Source organism: Corvus hawaiiensis, chromosome 26, assembly GCF_020740725.1.
Source record: "Corvus hawaiiensis isolate bCorHaw1 chromosome 26, bCorHaw1.pri.cur, whole genome shotgun sequence".
NCBI lineage: Eukaryota > Metazoa > Chordata > Aves > Passeriformes > Corvidae > Corvus > Corvus hawaiiensis.
The window spans coordinates 26,091,252-26,116,495 of NC_063238.1; the positions used below are offsets into that span (position 1 = coordinate 26,091,252).

The 25,244-nt window shown below is 40.2% G+C and overlaps 1 protein-coding gene across 2 annotated transcripts in view; it reads left to right on the forward strand.

Moving 5' to 3' along the window:
• Window positions 1-1,736: 1,736 nt before the first annotated feature.
• OXR1 (oxidation resistance 1) overlaps window positions 1,737-25,244 on the forward strand; it is a 275,865-nt gene continuing 252,357 nt past the window's right edge. The window contains exon 1 of one of the 2 annotated variants that reach the window (XM_048286458.1): window positions 1,737-1,903. The gene's annotated coding sequence lies outside the window, so the exon portion shown is untranslated. Of the gene's footprint in view, window positions 1,904-2,456; window positions 2,529-25,244 lie in introns of those variants that run through there. The other variant, XM_048286462.1, reaches the window with a different exon arrangement.

Here is a 25,244-nt window from a genome sequence, read left to right on the forward strand (position 1 = left end):
ATCAGAGCAGGATAATGAGAAGTAAAATAAACCTTGAAAACATCTTCCCCTCACCCCTCCCTCCTTCCCAGCTCTATCTCCTCCCTCAGTGGTGCAAGGAGGCAGAGAATGGAGTCAGTTCATCACCCGAGGCTTCTCCTGCTCAGGGAGAGGAGTCATTCCCCTGCTGCATTCCTCCTCTGGGTTCCCTCCCACAGGAGACAGTTCTCCATGGAGTTCTCCAATGTGAGTCCATCTCATGAGCAACAGCTCCCTGCAAACTGCTGCAATTGAGTCCATCCCACGGGCAAAGTCCTCTCCAGACTGCTGCAGTGTGGGTCATTCTTCCACAGGGTGCGGGCCTTGAAGGCCAGGCTGCTCCAGCATGGGAGCAGGGCCCCTCTCTCCACAGGCCTCCCAGGGGATACAGCCTCCTCTCAGGCATCCACCCCCTCCAGTGTGAGTCTCATCCACAGGTGCAGGTGGATCTCTGCATCCCTTTGGACCTCAGCGGGCTGCGAGGGCACAGCTGCCTCGCCACGGCCTGCAGAGGAATCTCAGCTCTGGTGCACCTCCTTTCCCTCCTTCTCCACTGACCTTGCTGTCTGCAGAGTTGTTCCTCTCACATATTCTCACTCTGCTCTGACCACAATTACAACTGCCAATATATATTTTTTTTAATTTCTTCCTAAATATGTTGTCTGGGAGGCATTAGCACCATTTCTGCTTGGCCCAGCCTTGGCCAGCAGCATGTCCATCTTTGGAGCTATCAGGGATTGGCTCTGCCAGACATGGATGAAGCTTCCAGCAGCTTCTCACAGAAGACACCCCTGTACCTTCCCTCCCTTTGTGGCTTCCCCCTGCTCCTCCCACACATACAAAAGCTTGACCTTAAAAACCCAGTACAACCTGATTCACTCCCTTTTTAATACTATAATCTTCATGACGTCATCTTTCATTTCTCAAAGTACTGCAGCAGCTACCTACACAATCTTGTCTAATAACCTATCCCATTGTATGTCAGTCTGCAAGGGAAATTGCTTCCTTGTTCTCACTTTATTTGACAGTACTGACAAGTAACACTTCCTTTCCTGATTATACCCACCTACATGTAACTGAGGGGTTTTTTCTGCAGTAGTTTTTGCTGAAGGCTGTGTCAGAGCTCCGACTAAGATAAACTTCCAGTGATCTCTCATGTCTAATGAAATGAATGAAACTTTTTGAATGAGGTAGTCTTGACTGTACATACCGTTGTACATGATGCCATCAGCATAGCAAGTTATCATAAAGCAGATGTTTTATGATATTTTTTCTTAGAACTTGTTTAGTATTCATACTGTAAAGATTTTTTTTTGTGCAACAGCAATTTTCTGGATCCATAAAAGCAGAATTCAGTAATACCTCTGAACTCCTGCTAGGGTAATACAATTTTAGGCTTCATAGTATCTACATAAATCTAAAACAATGTGGTGCTCTTCTGTTTATTCCTGTCGGTCTTTTAGAAAGGTAGAGAATGGTAAGCCACGGCTTAAAAACCCCATCAGAAATTCCCATTCACAAATACTTAGGCGGCTTTTAATTTCAACAGCTCTTAGTTTTGAAACACAGTAGTGTCAGTGAAAAGTGATCATGTAATTTCTCTTGCCGCATAAATCTTGCAGCCTAGAAAATTATATTTAGGAGGGCTGTTCTTCACGCTCTTCGCATCGGACCTGTCACATTCTCATCTGACTGCTCTGAGCTTCACGGGAGAGCTCCTGAGTGTTTGTCACCCGCCAAGCCTCGTCCGCACAACCTAACGCCTCGAAGCAGCGTGGAGATGTCTCCAGAGAAACATCGCATGAAAACGCCGCTCGGGATCCTCTCCCTCACTATCTAGACCTCATTTCTGAAGCTGCCGCTTCAGGGGTGCCCCGGCCCTGAGGTAAATGGCCCGGCCCGAGGTACGCTCCCGGCCCGGCGCTGGGGTGAAAGGGGGCACAGACCGGCAGTCGCCCCGTCAGAGGCTCCCCAGAGCCCTCCCGGTGCCCCGCGCACCCCTGCGCGCTTCGGCGGCAGCAGCCGCAGCCGCAGCCGCAGCCGAGCGCACCGCAGCGCTCCCGCCGCAAAGGCGCGGGCAGGACGCGGGCGCGGTGGCGCAGGCATCGCGGCATCACCCCGCTTCCAGAGCCTCTCCTCCTCTGGCTCCGCGGGCAGGAGCCCCGCGGCAGCCCAGGCCGCGGTTCCAGAGCCTCTCCTCTGGCTCGGCGGGGAGGGCCCGCGCCGCGGGAGGAGGCGGCCCTCGCCCGCGGCTGCGGGCACCGAGGCGGCCGCTGCCGCTTTAAGCCCCAGCTGTTCCTTTCTGCGGCGCCTATTTTTAGCGCGTCCTCTTGGTAGCATCCAGCTCTGCCCCCTCTTTCTCCGCGCTCCCCCGTCCCCCCCGGTGGTAGGTTCCGCACGGCGGGGGGACTGAGCATGTCCGAACGCGCTCGGCAGCGGCCGCCGCGCCGGGGCTGCGCTCGCTCGCAGGGCGGGAAGGAGGGCGCGGGCGCCGCCGCCGCCGCCCGCAAGTAAGTTTGTGTGCGGGCGCGGTGCGGGTGCGGGCGGGCGGGCGAGCGGCAGCCGCTGCCTTGGTGCCGCCTCCGCGCAGCAGGGGCGGCCCGGGGCAGGGGCTCGGGTTCGGGCTTCGGCGCTCCCCGCCCCTGCGGGCTGGCGCCGGGCGGGACGCGCGGCGGGACCGGCTGCACCTGCCCGCCCGGGAGCCTCGGTGCGCGCCTCGGGGCCGCCGCAACTTCTCTGCTGCCCGCCCCGGGGTCAGCGGCTCGCGGCCTGGCCGGCTCGGCTCGGCCACGGCGGGTCCGCGCTGCGCGGGGCGGCGGCGGAGACCGCGCTCGTCCCCTCGGAGCGTGTGCGGCCCCGCCGGCGGGGACGGTCCGAGCGCGGCGCGGTGCGGTCCGAGCGCGGTGCGGTCCGAGCGCGGTCCTTGGCTGCGAGCGGCGCTGAGAGATGCGGGCGGCTGCGCTGGCTCCGCGGAGAGGGCGCGATGCGAAAATACCGAGCGAGTGTCGGCGCAGCCAGCGCGCCGTGATAGTCAGCGAGGCTGCGGTGTTCAGAGGAGTTTCTGATTTAACAGATGGTACCGCAGGAAAGAAACTGCGGAGAGGAACTGTAATGACACAGGTTTTTTGCTTTCTCGTGCGACAATTTATTCTGGGTGTTCTTTCAGTTTAGAAGGGGTACAGTATTTTAACTTATTGCCAGTAACCAACAAACACCGAAGTATGCCCCGAGGGTTTTGCCTCTGAAAATTGGATTTTCCATTAATTTTAAAAATGCTTGTTTTATTGTTCCGTTCACACGTAAATCGGTTTAACACTACGTGTTCCTAATATTAGGGAATGTAAAGTTTTTCACTTAACGTTGAAAGTGGCATGGTCTAGCTAGTTTCTTTTCCTGTGCTCTAAACCGAGGAAAGGTTTTGGAAGCTGCTTCCCTATTCAAAGGAAGCTTTTTGATGTTTGCAAAGTTGTATTAAGATAGTTTTCTAATTAAATTCATAGTAGGAGAAGGGAAATTTGAGGAGCTTTGTGAAACTGATGTCACAAAACTGCTGCTTAGCGTGTCACTGGTGAAAGAATCGGACTGAGGGACAGTAAGGTGCTCTTGGTGGACGGTCGTTCTTAATTTTCATTTGGCTATGCCTGTAGGTGTTGTCAGTCTAATGACCCGACTTTTAACACTTTTAAGTCATGCTTATCTTTGCACAATGACTTAGATTTGGTGTAATACTCAGACATGAATATTCATGTAAGCTTAAATGTCTGCATGTTAAGCCTCGTCAGAATTTAGATGCATTTTAAAATAGTTACAGACGCAGAAGATGCCATTCCTACTGTGTATATTCTTGATTCTGTTAATTAGCGTTATGCAGCGGAGACAGGAAGACTGCTGGATTCCATACCTCTGCAACTCTTCAACTTTTCCCTTCTCCCAAATGAAGCTCCCCCACCTCTGCCCGCCAAGGCAGCCCTCCCAGACAGGAACAATTGATCTGTGGGTTTCTGAAAGCCAGTTTGTATGATTTGGCTCTGGTTAGTGCATGAATAAACTGCTGTCCTGTCAGTCCCATTTTTATGAGTATGCAATAATGGGGGAAAATTGAATTCTTGAGTAGATGCTTTTTTCCTGCTGCAAAAGGCCATAAGAGAATGCAGCAAGAAAAAACAGCCTATGTTGACAGCACAGTGAGAAATAAGGAGGGAAATTCTTGTACTTGGCAACCTGCCATTTTTCTCGTGATTAGATTTGATCTGTAAAAATACCAGGTATTTAAAAAATAAATTTGTTTAAAATATGAGAGATCTTCAAAGTCAGAATGCTAAAAATGCCTTTCCTTATGTTCTTGGAGTAATATTTTGTTTAATTACTTGTTTTGTATTTTATTGTTAGGATGTTTTAATACTATTTATTTTAGTTCCAGAGCTCATACATATTAATAGAATTATTTCAGCATCCTATCCAGATAAGGATTCTTTGATAGTCAAAGCATATGCTAATAGACCATATAGGGATATCCTTAAAATTTATGCTGTGAATTATAATTCCTGTAGAGTCTCAGTTGATTCTTCATTTCTTGTCCAGGTTTGAGCCCAACTAGTGGAGATGAGAAAATTGTTTGAGTAACAGTGGGGTTACATTTTGGTTGTTTGAGAATGTCTAGTTAGCAGCTGCAGGGTTTGCACAGTTTTGTTTCCCTTCAAGGAAAGAAAAAGTAACTAATCTTCTTTCTCAGTGCATATCTTTCTTTCCTTGAAAACTTTTTTTCTCCATTGTTTGTTTAATCTAAAGAAATACCTTCCATGGGTTTGTTTGTTTTAACAAGGTGTGTCATCTTGCACTGCAGGAGATATACATACTTACTGCTCCTGGATTTGGGGGAATAATAGAACCATGGAAAGAAATGTAAAAATACTTTTTCAAGTTGAATTTCTTTTAAGAACTACACACCCCCTTGTCCCCCCATGCCCCCCTTCTCCGCCCCCCCCCCCCCCCCCCCCCCCAGTCCCCAAACACTCAAACCCTAATAATAATGGCTAAAATTTTTTCACAGAGACATGATGGTTCTTTAAGGCTGGTAGCAGAAAGCAGTAGTCTAGGATTGTCAGCACTAATGATCAGCTGTTAATTTGCAAGGTCTTTGAGCATTTGTTTTTGTTGGTGAGCTACTGTGACTTACTTCTTCACCCTTTAGTGAGTTGCTATTGTTTCTGAAGTTACTGTAGCAAAAACATTAAATTAAGCATACTGTTGAAACGTATGAGAGGTGACAACCTTACAGAAGCAAACAGCTACTACCGACAAGCATGGTCGGGTGTCAGATTAGCAGAAGATTGCTACATGTCTGTGAATGGGTTCGCTCAGGAGATACTGATACTTTTGTAAAATAGAGCCATTAACTTAAACGTGGGATGGCTTCCTTGTTCATTGCAGCAGATATTTGTTAAGTAGGGTGTCTTTGGTGCGTGAACTGTTGCCATCAGAGGAGGAAGGAACATTTAGAGATAGGCAAAGAATTGTGCATGTTTTGAAGCTGGTGGGAAAGAACTTCAGGTGTTCAAAGCAGACATTGCTCTCTTAATATCATCAGTGGTATTTTGTGCAGGGAACAGATGCCTATGTGGCTCACTGTAGCAGTGAGCTGTAAATTACCCTGCTATTCTAGCATCTGCTCCAACAAGTTTTACTGAAGATTAGATATAGATATGGAGGAGGTAGCTCCTGGATATCTCGTGATGTGTCATACAGTTTGACAGGAAGTTATTTGATCTGCAGGTTAAAATCTTTCAGATGGAGCAGAAGCCTCTGTCACAGAAAAATCTTATCTGTAGCTGCAGCAGTACAAGTAGTGAGTTTCTCCTGTACATAAAGCTACTGCTTGTATCTCAACTACTCATTGAAGCAGATGATGACCTCCTGCTTTCTTACATTACTCTGGCAAAACAGGCATAGAAGAAATATTAATTTTTTTTTTGTTATTCTACTTCCTATTAATAGGGTAAAATCAGAGAGAGAAGTAGGGGGGAAATCATAAACCTATGCCAGTCTTCCACAGATATTGTACTGAGAACTAATTTTAGGTTTGCCTCCCTAACTCTTAAATCTCATGAGGACCATTCAGCTCCACTTTGTTACTCCTCAGGAATACAGTAATTATCTTTATTATTTGCTGATTGAGAAATCGTGAAAGGAGAGGAGTGTTAGACATGGGAGCAAAGGGAAGAGAGGATGGCTACCTACAAGTTGGATGTGTGTCAAATGGAGTTCTCAGCAGAGCATGAACACAGATTGCAAAAACACTGCCTGTCAAAAAATAAAGGATTGGACTTTCTCTGAGGCCAGTGTAATAATGCCTTGCCCATATGAGGGAAAAAAATGGGATTGTGTGAGTTCCTTCACGAATAGCTTGAGAATATGAAAAGTGTATCAGTCTCCTCTTTATTTTCTTTTTGCTGGAGCTGGTTTGTAGGTTACGGGGGTTCTGGGGTCCAGTCGGGACGGCCGGACGTAGACGATGACGGATGGAGACGAGAGATCTCTATAGGCAGGTCTTGGGACACAGCCGGTTTATTGTAAAGGGCGTGGGTATTGGGGCACTGCTCAGAGCTGGTAGACTCAGCTCTGAGCAGGCCCAAGAGAGCAAGAGAGTGAACGGGTGAGAGAGAGAGAGAGAGAGTAGGAGCAAGAGTAGAAGTGGAAGAGAGGAATGAATAGAAGAGAGAAAGAATAGAAGTGAGAATGAGAATGTGAATGAGAATGAGAATGTCTGAAGTCCTGGTTACAATACAATAAATCATCTTCTGCACTGAATATTCTAATTGTCACTAACCAATCTAATACAAGATACAAATCCTATAGCATTTACATACAGCCTATAAGAGTTCTTATATTACCATAGAGTGTTACATCTTAACTTCTAAAAACTACTCTTTGGACCCCTTCTGCTGAGCTAGTAGGGTCTGCTCTGACCCTTGGACCTGTTTGCAAGCAGAGGGTATTGTTCCATCAAGAGGGGATTACTTCAGTCGGCCATACCATTGTTTTCTAGTTGTTCAGTAACTAAGACCTGGTATTTCAAAAGTGGCTTTCATTTCGATGTTGCCTGTAGTTTTCATATTCCCAAAATCTTTTGTCAGGCAATCATATTTCCAAGGCTTTCCTGTTTCATCTTCCCCAACACTGGTTGTTTTTAGGCTTAGAGTGATAAGTCTAAATCAATTTATATATTTCTAGTGAGCTTTTATTCCATATGATTTGGGCCCTATTCACTACCCTCCCCTCCCCACCATGGTTAGTACTTTCTGCATAATAGTTAATCAACATTGGAAGCCTGACTGATTTGAAAAGGAGAGTTGAACTTGTGAAGGACAAGGAGATTTCCCCCAGACAGCCATAGGCCTTGTAAAACTTGAAGGGACCTTGAGGGTCTTCAAATGACTTGCTGTGTAACAGAAACTGGATGACTCAAGTAAATTCCTGGTTGAATGAGACTTGCCACTTAGAAAAAAGTTATTCTTAACTTAAAATTTTGGAGTAAATCCCTCTTAACACTTGGGAATGCATCCAAATCCATTGTGTGCTTTCCAGTTATTAATTAGCCTAAGTTTTTGCTAACTTTAACTAATTTTTAGCTTAGTGTTGTTTTTATTCAACTTCCAGCTATCAGGTCTGGCTATCTGCCTGTTCAAAGAGCTACTTATTGTCCAACTATTTAATAGGAAAGTCTGTATCAATTGATGAAGACCTCTTGGTAAGACTGAGTTGGTCAAACCTTTTGCTTTCTACGTATTTTCAATCCTGTTTTATTTTTGTGTGTGGTCAGTTGGACTGTTTTCTGTCTCTTGGAAGCTATGCACCTATTGTGTCCTGGATGTAAATGCTTTTCCTGATATGTAGTAACTTCATACACAAATTAAATGGTAAGGGCAAGAAAAATCAGTGGCCTGTTAGGAAGGAGAGAATGTAAAGAAATCTCTGATGGTGAAGTTGGTACAAGTTGTCTTATACTTCATTGGTAAATCTGTCAGTGGCCAACAGTGAAAGATGAATGAAATAACTTTTGAACACTAAGCAGAGCTTAAGCAGATCTTAGCAAAAGCAAGACCATTTTCTGTGGATGATGGGAACTTTGTTAGGCTGTGAATGGGAGTCTTAGTTGTGCAAGATGCACTGCTGTAGTTTACACATTCTTCAGTAATCAATGACCAAAGATTAGCACTTTGGGTCAGCTTGGGACATACCCCTTGCATCCCTCTGAAGAACACAGCTGACATATTTGCAATCATGTATGTAAGGTATTTTCACAGTGTCCCACAGTGGTAGGGAGGAGAAGAGAGATCCAGCAGGCAGGAATTGTGCAGAAAGATTGATTTATTTAATTATTTTGCAACTCTTTTATAGACTTTTTTTTTCATAGTCTAATTGGTCAAAGGATCAACCACCCCTTGGGGTGATTGGATAAAATCCTAAAACATCCATTGTCAAAATATTTTCCTACTGTACAATAAACAAAGCTTTACAAGGTCGCAGGTGTTCATAGCTTATAGAACTCTACTAATACCTTCCATAAGAGAGAAAATATCTCACAGGACTGGAAAGAAGCAAGAGAAATTCTTGCTAGCTGCATATTATATCCACAAGGTATTTCCCACTGACCATGTAAAACAAAACTGTAGCAGTTCTGTATCAGACTTGGGGTGACTCTGGAAGTATTACCTCCTGAAAGTGTAGGCACCTTGTTTGTTCAGCTGATACTGTTCACACGCACTTTTGTTCTGGAAGGTGTTCTCGCAGTCATCAGGACAGATTACTAGAAACCATCCTGTCTGTCTTCAGTGGATGATCTCACCCACCCAAGCACCAAATTTGGAGAAAAAATATGCAATGTGAACACATAGCAGGGCTACTTAATTGATATGCTTTTTCCTTCTAGACATTATAAATACAATTCTCATGTATTTCACGGTGAACTTGACATGTGGAAACAGAAAAGAATTGTCTGCCTCCTGTGTTCCTTCATATAAAATGCTTTTGGGACACACAGACATGAAACAAATTTCATAGGTAAAACATAGTTCAACTGAAGTACTTGCATAGACAAATAGTATCCAGAAACTTCACACAAACTTTATATATGACATGCATACAAAGATATGACTTTGATACTATAGTCAGGACTGTGTTTTTCTCCAGGGCATAACACAACCAGATTCCATGAAGATATTTTCTAAAATAACTAAATACATTATTAGATATTCCTTAATCTTACCGTAGCTATATAAAACCTTAGTAATAAATAATATTTCATAAATAATACCGAGCATACTAAAAATGTTAGTATTTATAGTCACTGCAGTGAAATTGGATTCACTTGTGAGTCTTCTTTATACTTCCGTTCTGATTTTAAATTATTAATACTGTTCTATTTCAGAAATTGATATTTATATAGTGTTGATCTAAACCCAATCTATTCAGGCATCTGAATCTTTGACAGCTGAATTCCAAGTGCTCTTATGCATTTTGTTGCACGAAAAAGGCAGGGCATCCATGTTGTTGATAAAAGGATATTCCAAGATGATTGATCAATTAATATCACATCTTTTGTAGCATCTGAAAAGAGAAACTTTAACAGCTTTTAAATCCCCTATAGAGAAGGAAACTACTCTTACCCAGGATTACAAGAAATAATAGCAAGAAAAAAGGATGCAACGGGAAACAAAATGTTTTTTTCTTCTGGCTTTAATTCTCCATTGGGATCTTGTTGTTAGTGTCTGCAGGTCTTCAGTAATTTACTCTGGGATTATTACCTTTTTTTTCCTTTTTTCATTTTTCCTAGAGTCAATATGAACACTAACTGCAGTGAAATGTTACAGATGTAGGAGTAATGCTAATTCATTAGTAGTCAATCTCATTTCTACATGAAACCTCAATCCCCTTGTACTTTCTGCTTGAATAGTTTTCAAAGAACCACACTAATTTTATGTGTGTATTTAAACTACTGATAAAATCCCCACTCATACCTTCTGTTGCCATTACTATATCACCATGGCAAAAATAAATTGTGTCTTTCTTTGCATGCAGTTTCCATATGCCAGAAAGGATGATAGTAGCAGGAATTAGCTGGTCCATGTGTAACACTTGACTGTGAAACGCTTTCCATATGCAAACTGTCACGCCTCCTTTTTCTTTTTTCTTTTTTTTTTTTTTTTTAATTGAGGTCTGCCTCACCTGAAATCTTACATACCTGAGTTTGTGCTCCTCTGAGAAGTTTTACCTGAAGCAATGGAGACTTAGACACCTCTAAAATGGGAACAGTGTAATAGCTACGTGTAAGAAATTGTCACGAAAGTTTTGGGGTGGCACTAACTTGAAATGGCAGTAACATCTGTAAAATGAAGATATTACTAGCTGCACAACATAGAGAAGATCAGTTCATTAATGTTGGTGAAATACTCTGATACTGGAGTGATGATCACCTTGGAGAGGCTCATAAGGAAATACTTCTGGCATCCTAGCAGAGCTTAACTAGAGTACCCTAAGGCTAAAGTCTGAACAACTCTGATCAGACTGGACACCAGATACCTTATCTGCTTACTCAGTAAATGGTGTTCTCTGAGTGTTGAAACAGTCTTTGTGGAAAGAAGTGAAGTGCTCTGTGAACACATAGCTGAAAATAGTGTAAACCTGTTCATCTATCCTTTTGGAGAAGATTGTTTAGATGCTTGGTGACATGTGGTTCTTAACTGTGTTGAAAATAGCAGCCACAGTATATGAGGTTATTGGACCTAACAAAGTCCTTATCAAACTGCAACCAGCCTTCTGAATTGGGAGAGAAAAGTTCTTTGTACTGATAATGTGACCATGAGAGAAAAGATCTGTGTAACAGTCTCCATAATCATTAGTGAGAGTAAGTAAATATAGGCAGGAGCAAGTGAGACAGAATGAAGATACAAATGTTCTTGATTTTGGTGAGTGTGATACTTTTCCTTACACTCCATAAAGGAAATAGGTGTCAAAATGATGTTATTTGTCTGCTGGAAGTCTAATAAATATGTACTTCATATCCAACAGCACTAGCAGAGGTCTGCATTAAACCCAGTGGTGGAGGTTGTGGTTGTTGTTGCCCAGGTGGAGGAGCAGCATGGCTGGGTGGAGTTTGCAATGTTTGGAAGGAGAGTCATGTGGTGATGAATTGTAACCAGACATTATCTGTAGGGACCTTAAAGATCATCCAGTTCCAACCCCCCTGCCATGGGCACATGTCCCACTAGACCAGGTTGCTCAATGCCCCATCCAACCAAGCCTTGAACGCTGCCAGTGGATGGGGCATCCACAACTTCGCTGGGCAATCTGTATCCAATTATTTCCTGTGGCACAGTGAAAAGCAAATTGTCTCCCTGCAGTTTTGTCACAAATGTTGCAGTAAGTGTTGCAGGAAGTTTTGAGCAAGGCTTAGGTTATACCTAGATGTAAGGCTTGAGCTCACTGAAGCTTTGAAGGGAAGGTATTCCAAATACAGTCATATTGAGAAACATGCAGAAAAGATACCATCACCTTCCCATATGTATTTCCCCCAAATTCCTTTACCTTCTGCTTTCCCTGCATTTCAGGGTCCTGTGAGTGAGACATGTGGTAAAACTGTTGCACAGGCAGAATGCAAACTTGTTACTGCTCTTCCTAGTATGCCCTCAGTCACTTCAAACCACTGCCATTTCTCAGGTCCCCACCCAAAGGCAGAGGTTTTGTAAGATTTTGTGGCAGTGGGCAGTAAAAATGAATTCTCCAAATGAATTGATGTGTCATCTTGTGTCACCTCCTTTGGGGAACATAAGAGACCAGTGGTTGGAACCCATGGGGCTTTCTTCAGCTGAAATAAAGGAAATCTTGAGGAAATATGAAAGTTGTCATTGATGGGGAGGAAGTTGTTCCATCTCCATGATCTCTAAATTCCCGTAACTGCTAATTGCATCCTGTTTTCTACCGCCCCTTTGCAGTTATTTTAATTACAACTCACTATTGCAAGAGTACCTGTCTCTGTTGCTGAGTAAAGCCAAAAGGAAGAAGAGTAAGAAAAAAAATAAAAATACTTAAAAAAATTTCATTTATTTTTTCCACTTTTTTGAAATAGTCATGTTGTAAATCAGTTTTCTGGGTTTAGTTTTCCAAATGCATACTGCTATGTAAGCCAGCAACCACAGTGTAAGCCAGTAGATCTTTAGATAATAGGAGGATTTGGTTTTAAATAATTTCCTATGAAAAGCACAATAACTGTATTTTCCAAAGCTCTGTAAATATTTTTCAGGTATATTAATTCACATCTGCCAAAATGGGACAGTTTTATACCTGTGTGAGGGCAAAAGCAGTCACCAGTGTGCTTTAATACCTATGAGTTAGGTCACCTCATGTTAAGTGGGTGTTGAAACACTGACACAGATGGCCCAGAGAAGCTGTGGATGCCCCATCCCTGGAACTGTTCAAGGCTTGGTTGGATGGGGCTTTGAGCAACATGGTCTAGTGGAAGGCATCTCTGCCATGGCAGCGGGATTGGAACTGGATGATCTTTAAGGTCCCTTTCAACATGAACCATTCTATGATGATTATTAGAAGGATTTTAAGGAGTAGTCTGAAAAAAGTGGGGAAAAATGAATATGAATTGTGCCAGTCTACAGAAATACAGACTGATATGGGGCAGTGAAGCTGGTGTAAGCAGCTTGTAGTGTTCTAGATGCTTTTACCTGACATTTTATACCACAGTGCTTGGACAGTGGCACCATGCAAATTTCAGTGTATCAAGCATTCAGTTTCCATGCCAGGATTAAATTACTCAAGTTTGTTTGGAGTTCTGGACTGTTGCAATTTTAAACCACTAGTGTATTGTCATGTGTCTTTGTTTAGGAAGATTCCCATTTAATAAAAATTGAATTGTGATAAATGATTGATTGTGACCAGCTCTTAGCTATAGGACGTCTGAATCCAGCAAATGTGTTTATGCTTAAGATACTTGTAACTGGGTAGCTTGAAAGACAATCTTATTACATCTTCCAGTCTGTTCTTGGTACATTGTTAATCATACCTCCTCACAGGTAAAGAAAGATAAAATGATAGTATTTTCTCCAAAGGAAACAAGCTTATCATCCATTCCTTGATTGTGGATTAGAAATGCAACATTATTCCTGAAGGAGTTCAAACTGTAACCTTCTAAGATTTCTCCAAACACACATCTTTTGCCTTGTGCAAGAGCAGTTAGGAGGAACACAGGCAAGTCTTCTTAATTTGGCTGGTAAATCATCACAGCTAAGACAAGATTACTGTCATACTGTAATGATTGTTCCTTAGCATGTGACATTCAGAAAAGGTTTCTGTTCTTAGAAACAGTAATTTCTTGTTTTACTTGTTTTGATATTGTCTCAACTAGGCTCTTGAAGTTGAAGAGAACATACTGGTATTGATGCATAAAATATATGCATCACTTTGTATGAAGAAAAAGTTTGACTCTGTGCAAACGAGCATTTACATTTATACAATGTAATAATGATTTCATGTATTTGTAAGAGTGCATGACTCCTAATTATGAAGCCCAGCACTGGATCTGAGGTGACCATTTGGCTCAAAACTTCTCCCTGCCCACCCCAAATCATCTAGCTTGCCTCTGCATACTTTGGCTTTCTTGAATCTTTGGTCATTATGGGTACAGTTTTAATACTGTTAATAGGCTACACTAATTTTTACTTTTTTTAAAAAATGCTGATGCAAAGAAGCGGTTTATGTGAGACCACTAGGGGAAAGCTTTAAAAATGGTTGTGAGCCTGGTCACATAAAATGACTTGAGAATGGTTGGTTAAAGGTGAGCTACAAGAACAGCTTTTAATTTGTACCTTAAATTAAGGTATTAACTAATAGAACTTGAGACAGGAGATTAGAGAAACTATAGCTTAGTCTCTTTCAGAGTATTACTACATTGGAATTCATGCCTAAACTTGTATTTTTTTTTTTTTTTCTTCTTGCATGTTATCTATATTTGGAAGTTCTAGTTCTGATCTTTCCTACCAACAGATGTTAATGTTAGTTTTTACTATGAATTTATGATTTAATCCCAATAAAACTGTACAGATCAACAGTAGCTCCTCAGTAAAACAAAGAAGTTTAACCCTTCCCTTAAAGAGCTGTGTCATTAGGCTCTAGAGTCTAGGACAGGAACAGACTTTGACTAATTTTATTTTAACATACGGAAGATGCTGGATAATTTTTCCTTAAACAGCTCTACAAATCAACAAGTACTGAAAGATAGGTTCTTCCCAGGTGTTAGTGAAGGGTCAGATAGTGTGTTGCTTCGAGCCATGTGCAGAGAATATTCCTACCTTCTGTTTGTCAATAGACAAGCAACCATTACATGTTTATATTTATATATTTAATATTATTAAGTCCATGTGTATTTTTTGTCCTCTACCTTCTGGCTAATTGGTAGAACTAAGGTGCCATGAACTGGACATGCATGCTACTGAGAGTATGAATTTGTAGGTTTTTCTTAATCAGTTTTAAAAGCACATAAGGCTTTTTCTGGTGCAGCACCACTGATTTTATGATATTTTTTACATGTGAGTGGTGCCTAAATGCTGTTCACCCCAATGGACAGAATGGCTGCAAAACATATTGCTGTTGATGGTGTGGTCAGAGCACACTGGAAGAGAGAACTCATTCTGTGACATAAACCCTTGAGTATTTTAATTGTAGGGTAGATAGGAACAAATGCCTCATTTTTGTTCTTTGCACTGTCCAGCCAGATGTGGCAAGAAAAATAACTTGCACAAGTTTTTTATACAATAGAATTTTGTGTAACTCTTTTGTTTCGAAAATTACAAGTAGCTCTACTGTGCTTGCCTGTAAAACAAAGAGATTACAGGAAGAGGGAAAAATCCCCCTTCATTCTCTTCCAATTAATTTGATTTCTGCTAAAATCCTGTTTATGTTTGGAAAGGAATGACCTTGAAACATTGCAGTTCACAGTTCAAATCTTTTGGTTGGTATTGCCTTATATACTGGGTGACCTGAATAAAAATGAGTAGACAGTAGAATCTTTTGTTGTTGAATCTCTCATTATCTTTTTAAGGTCTTCATTTTTTCATGTCCCTGTATTCGTTGTATGAAGGATAAATTCAGTATTGTGGAATCAATAATGACATTTCCCATTCCATGGTCATGGCTCTTATTTAATGCTATCAGCACAGTCATTTTTATAGATGCTCTGCATAATGTATCAGCATGGGCCAGATTTTTGTCTGTGACTCAGAAGCTGCTGTAATTATTTTGGTGCAGGCAGCTCCATCTCTTACTTATGCAGCTATAGTAGTGGTACTGAGTTTTCTACATGAATGGAGAACTTGTAAGCCTGCACCAACATTAAATAAATAACCTCTGACAAGTGTTGAAATTTTATTTCAATTATGTGATAGTGTTTGGTTTCTGTCAGAGGGCTCTGTTGTTCTCCAGCATCCCCATTATGTGCCTGCAATTGCCGTGAGCAGAAGGTAATTTGTGCCCTCGTATGTCCTGTTGGGATAGTGGTGAAGTAATTTGGGTAAGAATATGCTCTGTCAGTCTTGCTCCTCTTATGCCCTGAATTGCTTTGTGAGTGCCACAGTTGAATATTGCTGGGAAAAGTGCCTAATGCAGACAGTCTGAAATTATGTGAAAACTGCTCATAATAGCCACAGTATAATACCTGAAACAGAATAGAGGAAAGTATTTATGCACAAATACAGACAGCCTGAATCTTCAGCTGTTAGTGAAAACCTAGTGTGTCCATCCAGCGAGGCAGAAAGAGTGACTTCCACTGTAGTTCAACAAAGCCATATGAGTTTTTAAAACTTGCAGGCATGGGCTTAATTATTACAGTGTATCAATTTTACCTGAATTAAGAGAAAGGAAGCAGTATGATTTTACATTAACGAGATGTACAAAGCTGAACTAACAACAGTGTCCAGTTAGGCATTTGCAAGGCACAAGAGTGTCTGGATCTCCCACTTCCTGTGTGCTGCCTGTACTTTTTGGGATGATGCAGTTCTCAGGTTATATGTGGACATCACAGCTAAGAAGGGTGATAAGATAAGCCCCTTTTGGCTAAAAAAAGAACAGTGCTAAGCTTGAGGATGACGCACATGTAGGCTTTCCTTTAGACTTCCACCTGGAACTGAGGGAGTACATAAAAACTCCTTCCTAGCTAATGAGATCTAGGGGATTCCCATATTGGTCACCTCCTGTTTTAACCTGCTGAGAACAGCCTCCTAAAGCTGGCAGGTTTCTGACCTTTATTCAGTGATCTGTCCAAACTTTTGGTAGGTAATATGTGATGTCTTTGCTCAATCCTGATTTCAATTCTACTCTTGTAATCCTAAAAATGAGACTTCTAAACAGTGGAATGAATGTCCACTGTCATTTTAGTAGCACTTGAGCTAGCAGCACTGTTATTATTGATATCATTGCATATAGAGTTGACTCTAATAATAAAATAATGCATTACTTAATCTTTTTGATGGTTTTCATATTAATAATGACTTCCCAAGTAAAGGCCATTAAGAAGCAACTAAATATATGTTAGGAAAAAGAATAGGAAAAATATTAAAACCAATTCTAAGTTTTAATTAGAAAAAGATTAATGTATAATTAACTTCATTACAAAGGCATAACTAGGTCCAATTTTCTTCTTCTGTATTGTAGTTGAAATGTCCCATGTGAGCATTTATAAACCTTAAAACTCTGCAAATGGAGACTTGAATACAGGCACCATATGTTTCACTTCTGTCTTACTGATTTTAAGGTATTATCAACACTCACAAATAGACAATTGTAAATCCATCTTAAAATTGAAGTACTTGCCATTTTCATGATATTTTCTCATGAGGCTTCTCTATCTGAGATCTGTCTTTTCAATTACCATTTACTGTCATTCAGCACTTCTTGCACTTTAATTTTATAATGCAAGTACCTCTGAATCCTTCAAAGTTTATTTTAGTCCCTTCTCTGTTTCCATGCTATTTTCAGTCTCAAGTAGTTTTTAAGGAATGTTCTCAAACAACTTGATTGGTAAAGGTTCAGAAAGCAATAGTAACAGTTCATAATTTCAAGGTTCTCTGAAAAATCGAAATAATGAGATTGTTCCTCTTTTGAATTTTTAGTGGAATTACAGCTTCACAAGATAGAAACTAGGGCTTCAACAGAACTTAATTGTCATGGCATCAATTATCTTCAAAATAAGAAGACTCTAGTATTGGTAGCATTTGTAGCATTCCTAGTGATAAAAGCAAAACGTAGTGACTTTAGAGTATATGTGGTGCTTGTGGCTCCTGTCTTATGCCTCAATGTGTAATTGGCCAGAAAACAGAAGAAATATCACAATAAAAGGTTCATATTTTTGGCTATTCTGTTTCAATGCTAAGGTCAAAGCAGTGTAATGTCTGTGCTGATATTTTTTGCAGTTCTAGATCTTGGGTGTTAGCTGTGCCTAAATAGAATTAATTCAGTCATTGCTAGACATTATTTTCTGCAATGCTAAATTATTACTAGTTTTTGGAAGTTCAGAAATACTTGGGCTTTTACTGAAGCCACTAAGAGCTGTGTGTGGAGATGACTGTTGAAATCAGACAGAAAGCTGAATGCCAGAGCACAGCATACACAAGGCCTAATCTCTCCAGGCTCCATCATTTAATTCTGCATAGCTACAGTTGAACTCTGCTCTTGAATTTCCCAATGAAGGTGTCCATCTTTCTATCCATGGATGACACTAACTACTTGACATACTACCTTATTTTCTTAAATTCAGCCCTCACAAATACCGGGTCTTCATTTTTCAGGTTAAGTTTGAAAATGGCATCTTTTCTTTTCATGTTTTGTAAGTGGCAGTATGGGTAATTCAATTCAACCCTTTAACTTCTTTTTTGTTTGTGTTCATGTTATAGGAAAACTAAAAGCAAAGAGTCATTCTTAGGTGTTTGGGCACAAAACTAGATGTTAGAAGCATGCTAACAAACTGAGCACTTTTCCAATGAGATATTTTACAGTGATCCTTTTGGAATCAATATAACCTGCTTTTAAGTTTCTTTAGTTGTATTGTTGTTTTTCCTGAGTATCTAAATGTGAATCTTACGCCTCCTACTTTTGAAAGTGCTGTAGTTTTTACTCAATTACTTCCTTGTCAGTGTGATTCATATATTTTCTACACTATTTCTCATTTGACAAAGTAAACCTGTGTGCTGTTTCATTACTGGAGTAGTGAATTTTAATTTGCTTTATAGTTTAATTTCTTCTTGAGAGTGACTTTATGACCTCAGCTTTATGAGTCAAGAGGCTCCCTGCTGTGAAATCAGTCTGCTGTTTCTATTTGAGTGAAGCAAATTTCTATGTACAGGTTAAGCACTGAAATTATTTTACAGGCTTTTGTTGGAAGTTTGATAGGGTTTTTTGATCCAGCTCTGGCCTTGTCATACCACATTTCCTTCAAATTTCTGTAGTCTGTGTTTTAGTGAATGGTCTGATGTTAATATCTTGAGTCATTCATCATACGTGTCCTTTCAAGTGCTTAGGATGAGGACTGTTTTAGAAGGAGCAAGTATTTAGGGTGGTTAGTGCAACCTAAAGTGTTCTGTTCATCTCTGTGCTTCCTCCTCTGTTCAGAATGGAGTGGGTATAATTTTGGCAGCAAGATTTCATGCTACTTATTATTCATTAAGTTGAAAACTCCATCTGGAGAAGATATTAATCCAAACTGTTATTCTGGTGCAGCTTGTTTTGAAGTTATTTGTTTTGGACTGGGACTACTTTGACCAGTGGCATGTTAAATAAAGAGTGATTCCTTTGGAAATCTTTTTTAGTATATTTAGGTGTGTACATACAGTTTCAGAGTGTTTCATGTCCTATTTGATCTATGTTGTCTTGATCTATGTTGTCTGTGACTTTGGCTCTCTCTCTCTCAAACATGTTAATTTTCATGTGGGTTCATCTATTTTCTTAACTTTTTTTTTTTTTATTTCACAATGTCAAATATAAAATTGCTTTGACCTAGATTTCTTGCAGATTCTTTAGGTTCTATTGCACGTACGACTTGGAAATTATAGCTTAATTTGAATGGGAACGTTTAATTATTTTGTTAAATTGCATTTTAGCTGTCAGATGAAGTATTATGTCACTCTTTCATATGCAATTGAAAGTTGGTAATTTCGAGTCAGCCTTTTGTGAGCAATTTTTTACAATATTTAAAATTCCTGTCATATAACAGAGGATCAGTGTGAAGTATTCATGGAGGGAATAGTTTCTTCTGCAGTTGCTAGATTGGTCTTGAGATCTTGTTTCTAATTAACAAAAAGAAGCCCAGCAGCATCCTTTCATATCGAGAAGAAAACTAGGGGAAAATGTAGCATTGAGATAAGGCAAAAAGAGAAGTTCCTCAGCAGCATCTTGGAGAGTCTCATGTGTTGCAATTTTTCATTTTAGATTTGATTTTCCTTTGTAAACTGCTTAGGGGAAAAAAAAAAAAAAGAAAAGATAAGACTATTTTTGCAGAAAGATCGATCTCTTCTAACCTTTGCCTGCATTTGGCTGCTGCAAAATACAATAGTTAGGTCACAGACATATGGCAGCAAATAAAAACGTAATCGTTTCAAAGATAAGCCTGATCACAGCCAAAATCTGATACTCAGTAGACTCTGTGAGTGACTTGCCCTCTTTCTTCACAGTCTCATGGGAGTGTGCTCCTGCTGTACAATCTTCCTATTTTCTATATTTTGCCCACCCCCCTTTGGGAAACTGTAATTTCGGGCAGGGATGCCTGCTAGGAGGCCCCTCTGGGAGAAGGTGTGGACCCAGGGCATGCTTCTGCCACCATCGCTTGCCATCTGGGCCACTTTATTCACCTGTAGTTCATCTTAAACATATGTACTGATATCTGTTCATTTCTGTTTTCTCTCCTGTGTATGTTTGTGTATTCATAAACCAGCATGTCTTTAACAATGATGGTTTGCATTCTCTAACCCAGGAGTAGACTAAGGGCTTAGAGTAATTAATATTTAGTTTATTAAAAGGCAGAATATGTAAACTAACTTTTTTTCTCAAGTTCTGTTTATGTGTAATATTGAGTCTTCAATTTCTATCATCTTCTGCACCCTTAATCTTAATAGAAAGGAAGGATGTCAGTTCTAAAAACTATATTTAGAGCTGTGAAAAACAGAATTCACTGCAAAATGGGATTTCTGATGGAAGCAAATATGCTTCCAAACAGTAGTTCTGCTTCCCAAAAGGGCAGGCCCACTGTAATACCCTTCGGTAGGGTGACAGACAGAGCAATCCAGGCAATCTGCTTGTCTCACTGTAATTTGCTACATATACTTAGTCCTGAACGACTTAAAATGAAAATCTCCATAAACCTCCATAAGCGGGGTATGTGCCCCACTAAATTTAAGCATTTAAACATGGTGGTTCTGTTCATTCATTGCTTGCCAAAGAGTTTTTAATTATGGTTTGCATACCTACATGTGCTGCGGGCCTAAGTTATTGATAAAATATAGTAACTATTTTTTCAACCTTCAGAAATCCATTTTGCCAACAGATGAGATTACACTTGATGTACCTGGATAGATGAGTTGTGATTCCTATATAGCTTTTTGGAAATACTGTACACATTCTACTGTAAATTCAAGAAATAGGCAGGCAGCTCTTAGTGGAGTTTACAGTGTCGGAAACAGAGAGCCATTTCTATTCTTTGGGCTATGTTCTTTAGCTATGTCAGGATGATAAACAGAAACTCCATGTTAATCTGGCTTAGTAAGGAGCTTTCAGGATGCAAGTTAGCAGATTTGTAATCTGACTCTTTGTAAACAGATACAGTTGTTGACCTTGCTCGTTCTGGATATGCTTCATCACTATAGCATCAGAAAAGCATTATACATTCTCCCCATTACCTAAATTGCACAAATAAAAATGGAAGCCAGGGCTTTCTGCCACAGATTTCTCAAATAACTGCATTATCCCATAGCAGAGGGCCTAGTGCTGTTTTCATGTTCTTATGCAATGCTTTTAATCCTCCGTGATCAACATCCTTTAAGAATTAGAGTGTCCAGTTTTTCACTCCCATTATTTTTATGGGCTCACAGTACACATACACTTGTTCTGCTTAGAAACCACTGCGTGAAATAAATTGATTAATAACAAGCTGTATTTAAGTGTTCCCCTGATGGACCTTGTTGTCTTTTTCTATTTCTTTTTTTATTCTTGTTTTTATTATGCAAAATAAATCTTGCTTGTCATTTAGCTGCCTAAAAAAAGGTGAACACCAAACTATTAAATTCTACCTCTTTAAAGTGCTGAGTGTTAATTGGTTTTCTCAGTAGAAACTGTCTTGAGAGGCAATGTGACTATAGTATAATTGCATGAAAGCAAAATATCTGCAAAACTGAAGGAACCTCAAGTAGGTTTGTTTTCTATTAAGGTACTTGAAATGAATTAAAATTATTAAAAACTGTTACTGCTGTGGCATGTAAAATAGTAATCCAGTGGCTTGTCTCTTCCCTTTCTCACAGAAAGCAGAAGTTTCTTAGTGGGAATCTCAGAAACATCTCATTCTTGGAAGTTTGCTTTCACTCCTTTTTCTTTCTAAGATTAAACCAACCGAAAATGTGTCAGATTGGGTAACTCTCTTGCAATTTTATCAAGAGAATAGGACCAGATTTCACAAAAACTATGTATTTTTGCATTTTCCTCAACCCAGTTTATGCCCTGTCAGTCATATCTATTGTTGTGTCAGTGGTGCTTTAGTTTGGCAGTGGGATGATGGTATTCCTGTTGCATTTTATGTGGGAAGCTGGGTCCCTGGAGGGCTTTTCATATTGCATGCCCATTCAGAGTATCAGCAGTTGATCCATGAATCCTAGCCGCAGTGATAGTGTAATGGTGACTGTGGATCTAACTATTGCTCTGTAGCAACTCATTTTCCTTTTACATGACCTTTTTACCTCATGATTTTAAAATGTCTAATCCAAAACCAAGTAGCTAGACAGTGTGAATTATTCAGAAGTGCTGGCTGCAGCCAATTCCCACCACTAATAGAAAAGTAATCTATTTACTCTGGCTTTTTTTTTTTAACCAAAAGTATACCTGAAGCTGACCAAACAGCACATGGCTAAATAATATCTTTATCAGAAGAACTTTTAATTGCTTTTATATTCACTGATTTGTGAAGTCTCCCAAAGTCTTGAAGGAGCTGCTGTATTTCTTTACTCTTAATGGTCTCCTGCATCTTCCCATAGAAAAAGAGTGGGCTCTGATACTGAAGAACATTGCACCACTGTGAAGGTGGCATGCAGCACATCATGTCCTGGCACACTGTGTCTTGCAATTAGTGGTCAGATACTCTGTAAAGCGTAATTGAGTAGCTTTATACCAGACCGAAGCATCTGTTGCACCTACTTGCTATCTTGGCTTCATGCCTCTTACATCCCTGATATCAGTGTAGCCTTGCATCACTAGAAAAGCTGACAAGCTTCTGGAAGGTATTTTAGATCTTGCCTTCAGGTGCTTTAGTCCTTCACTAAATCTGTCGTTACGCGGTATGGTAGAATGCCAAGTGCTGCCATTTTAATTCACACTAAATAACAACTAAGTTCGTTGAGGTGAGTGGAACTACTTAATTAGGAGCAAATCTGTAAACAGAGTTTCAAAATCTGATTCAAGGTAATCTGAAAGGGACTTACTGAGAAACAGGAGAATGGCCATCTTGCAAAGCAATACCTTTTTCACTCATGTGCAGGTGTGTGCACAAATACCCATGTACCTTTGTAGTGTCTCTAATGGAAAATTTGCAGTCATTTGCAATTTGGCTAAACATGCTAGACTGTGGCCCAATATTCACAGAAAGACTTTGAATCTGAATTACCCATTTTTCTATATAAAATTATTGGCTGTAAATATTTTTGTTTTCTTTTTTCCTCAGCTAATTCTAATGACCGTGAATGACTTCAGTGGCTTTAAACTGAAAAAGAGTAGATAAGAAAAAGAAGAAATTATTTTCTCTGAGGATGGTAAGGCATTAGAACAGTTTGCCCAGAGAAGTTGTGGATGCCTTGTCGCTGGAAGTGTTCATGGTCAGGTTGGATGGGGCATCGAGCGTCCTGGTCTGGTGGAAGGTGTCCCTCCCCATGGCAGTGGGTTTGGAACTAGTTGGTCTGTTAAAGTCCTTTCCAACACAAACCATTCTATGATTCTGTGACTTCAGTTCAGTGTCTCCAGCCATTTTAAGTAAGTAAAATATATTCAGTGACAGTGATGATTGAGCTGCCTATCATATAATGAACTAGGAAGCAGTTTGTAGTATGTTAAAGACCTAAGTGTTTCCTGCTTATATTCAGTTTCTGTTTTGGGAAAACAAGATGTCATAATGGCAGAGTTAAGGAGAGAACTGCAGAAGACAGGTGATCAAGCAATGACTAAATAAAAACCACATAATGGAAGGAAACTTATTTTGGTTCCCTGAATATGATACAGAATTAAATATGTTTACCAGCGTTCATGACTAAAAAGAGAACCAGGTCATTCTGCCTTTCTTCCCTTCACTGCCACTGTAAACACTCACTCCTAACAGACCCTCTCAAACAGTTTTGTGTTTTTAGGCATTATCTTGCACGTCATCATGCTACTACATGCTGCCTTCCCTACTGAGAAACTATTATAGCACGCTGGACAATAAAGGCTGCCTGCTGTGATGAATGCTGGCTACCCAAGGGCAATGACATCCTTCCTGACTTCACTTCTGAGCTCCTGACTGTGCCTCTCAGCAGACCTGTATGAAAGATCTTAAATAAATTGATCCTTGGTGTTTTTCACTTATTCTTAGGTGGTGAAATAAATTTTTTAAAAATCCTAAAAAAAGGAAAAGTGTTTCATTTTATTGTTGTGTACAAAGTAAGCAACTAACAAAATTCATTTTGTTAACAGACAGAAGGAACTGCAAGTTAGCACAAATGGAGGAAAAATGTTGGTTTAGTCTTCTCTATACAGCTTGGTGACTTTATTTTTAATTTTTATTTTTTCTTAAGGCTTCAGAAAATGTATTTCAGCATCTGACTTGTGTATGGTTGCTCCAAGCTGCTCATAAATAAAGCTGATCAAGACTTCTTATTGATCAGATTTTGATTTCTTCTCTCAGGCAAAGTAAACCCAAGAATGCTGCATTTATCTGCTTGTAGAAATACTCTTTTCATATATTTAGATAATTGCAGCTGTAGTTTTATCAGTTTTTGATGAATTTGGAATTTCAAAGTATTTCTAAGAGTCAATTTCCTTCTGCTTTAGCTGTCTGCTGCTTGATTTTTATTTATTTTACATTTAGCTTTTGGTTTGATTGGTGTCTTGAAAAGTTTGTGACACAAAAAAAGATTATAGAGATTGGAAAAATCCTTTATCTTTTGTTACATTCTTTAGTTTTCAAATGCTCTTTTAAATTTTTTGTCTTAGAAAAAGAACTCTGCTCTGACACTGTCTCTTTCAACAGAAGGAGGATGGCTGTTGAGGGTAAAAAAGTCTTAGGGTCAATTCAGTTACCCTACAACGTTTTCCTGATCTTCGGTGATGATGTGCCATGTTTTTGTTACAGCAAAGCTACACTAGGCTTTTGCCTGTTTCCATCTAACAGGTTGTTGCTAATTCTTTCAGAATCTACTATGCAACAGACACATTTGATTCCTCAGGGTGCAAAGGGGAGCAGAATGACCTATTTATTGCTTGTGTCTTATTCTCAAAACCTGTAGTTAAGTCTGACTTATTGAAGCTGTAGGCTCTTGCAGGGTAGTGACATGGGCATGCATGCTGTTGTCCAAAAAAACATTCCAATATCTAGAACCTGGAAAAAGCAGTGCTTTCCAAAGACTCTTGAACAGTTGTGATAAATTTTCATTTAGAATAGTGTGCCAGGAAAGAGATGCAAGAACAGTTTCACTTGCGTACGCTGAGTGATAGTCTCTGTTTTTTAACGAGGTGTGCCAGGATTTGCAGCGTGCCTGCAGGTTGTCTGGTATTCTGGCTTGCTGGAAGCTGTGGAATCTCTACAAATGGGATTTCCTGGGCTCAGCTCCCAGTGTGGCATTTTTGCACTTTTTTAGGAGATACTCTCAATGGAGTCCTTTGAAGCTATTCCAACAGTTGAATATGACCCACTCCAGGAGATTTTAGCCCAAAATCATTAGCTTGACCTG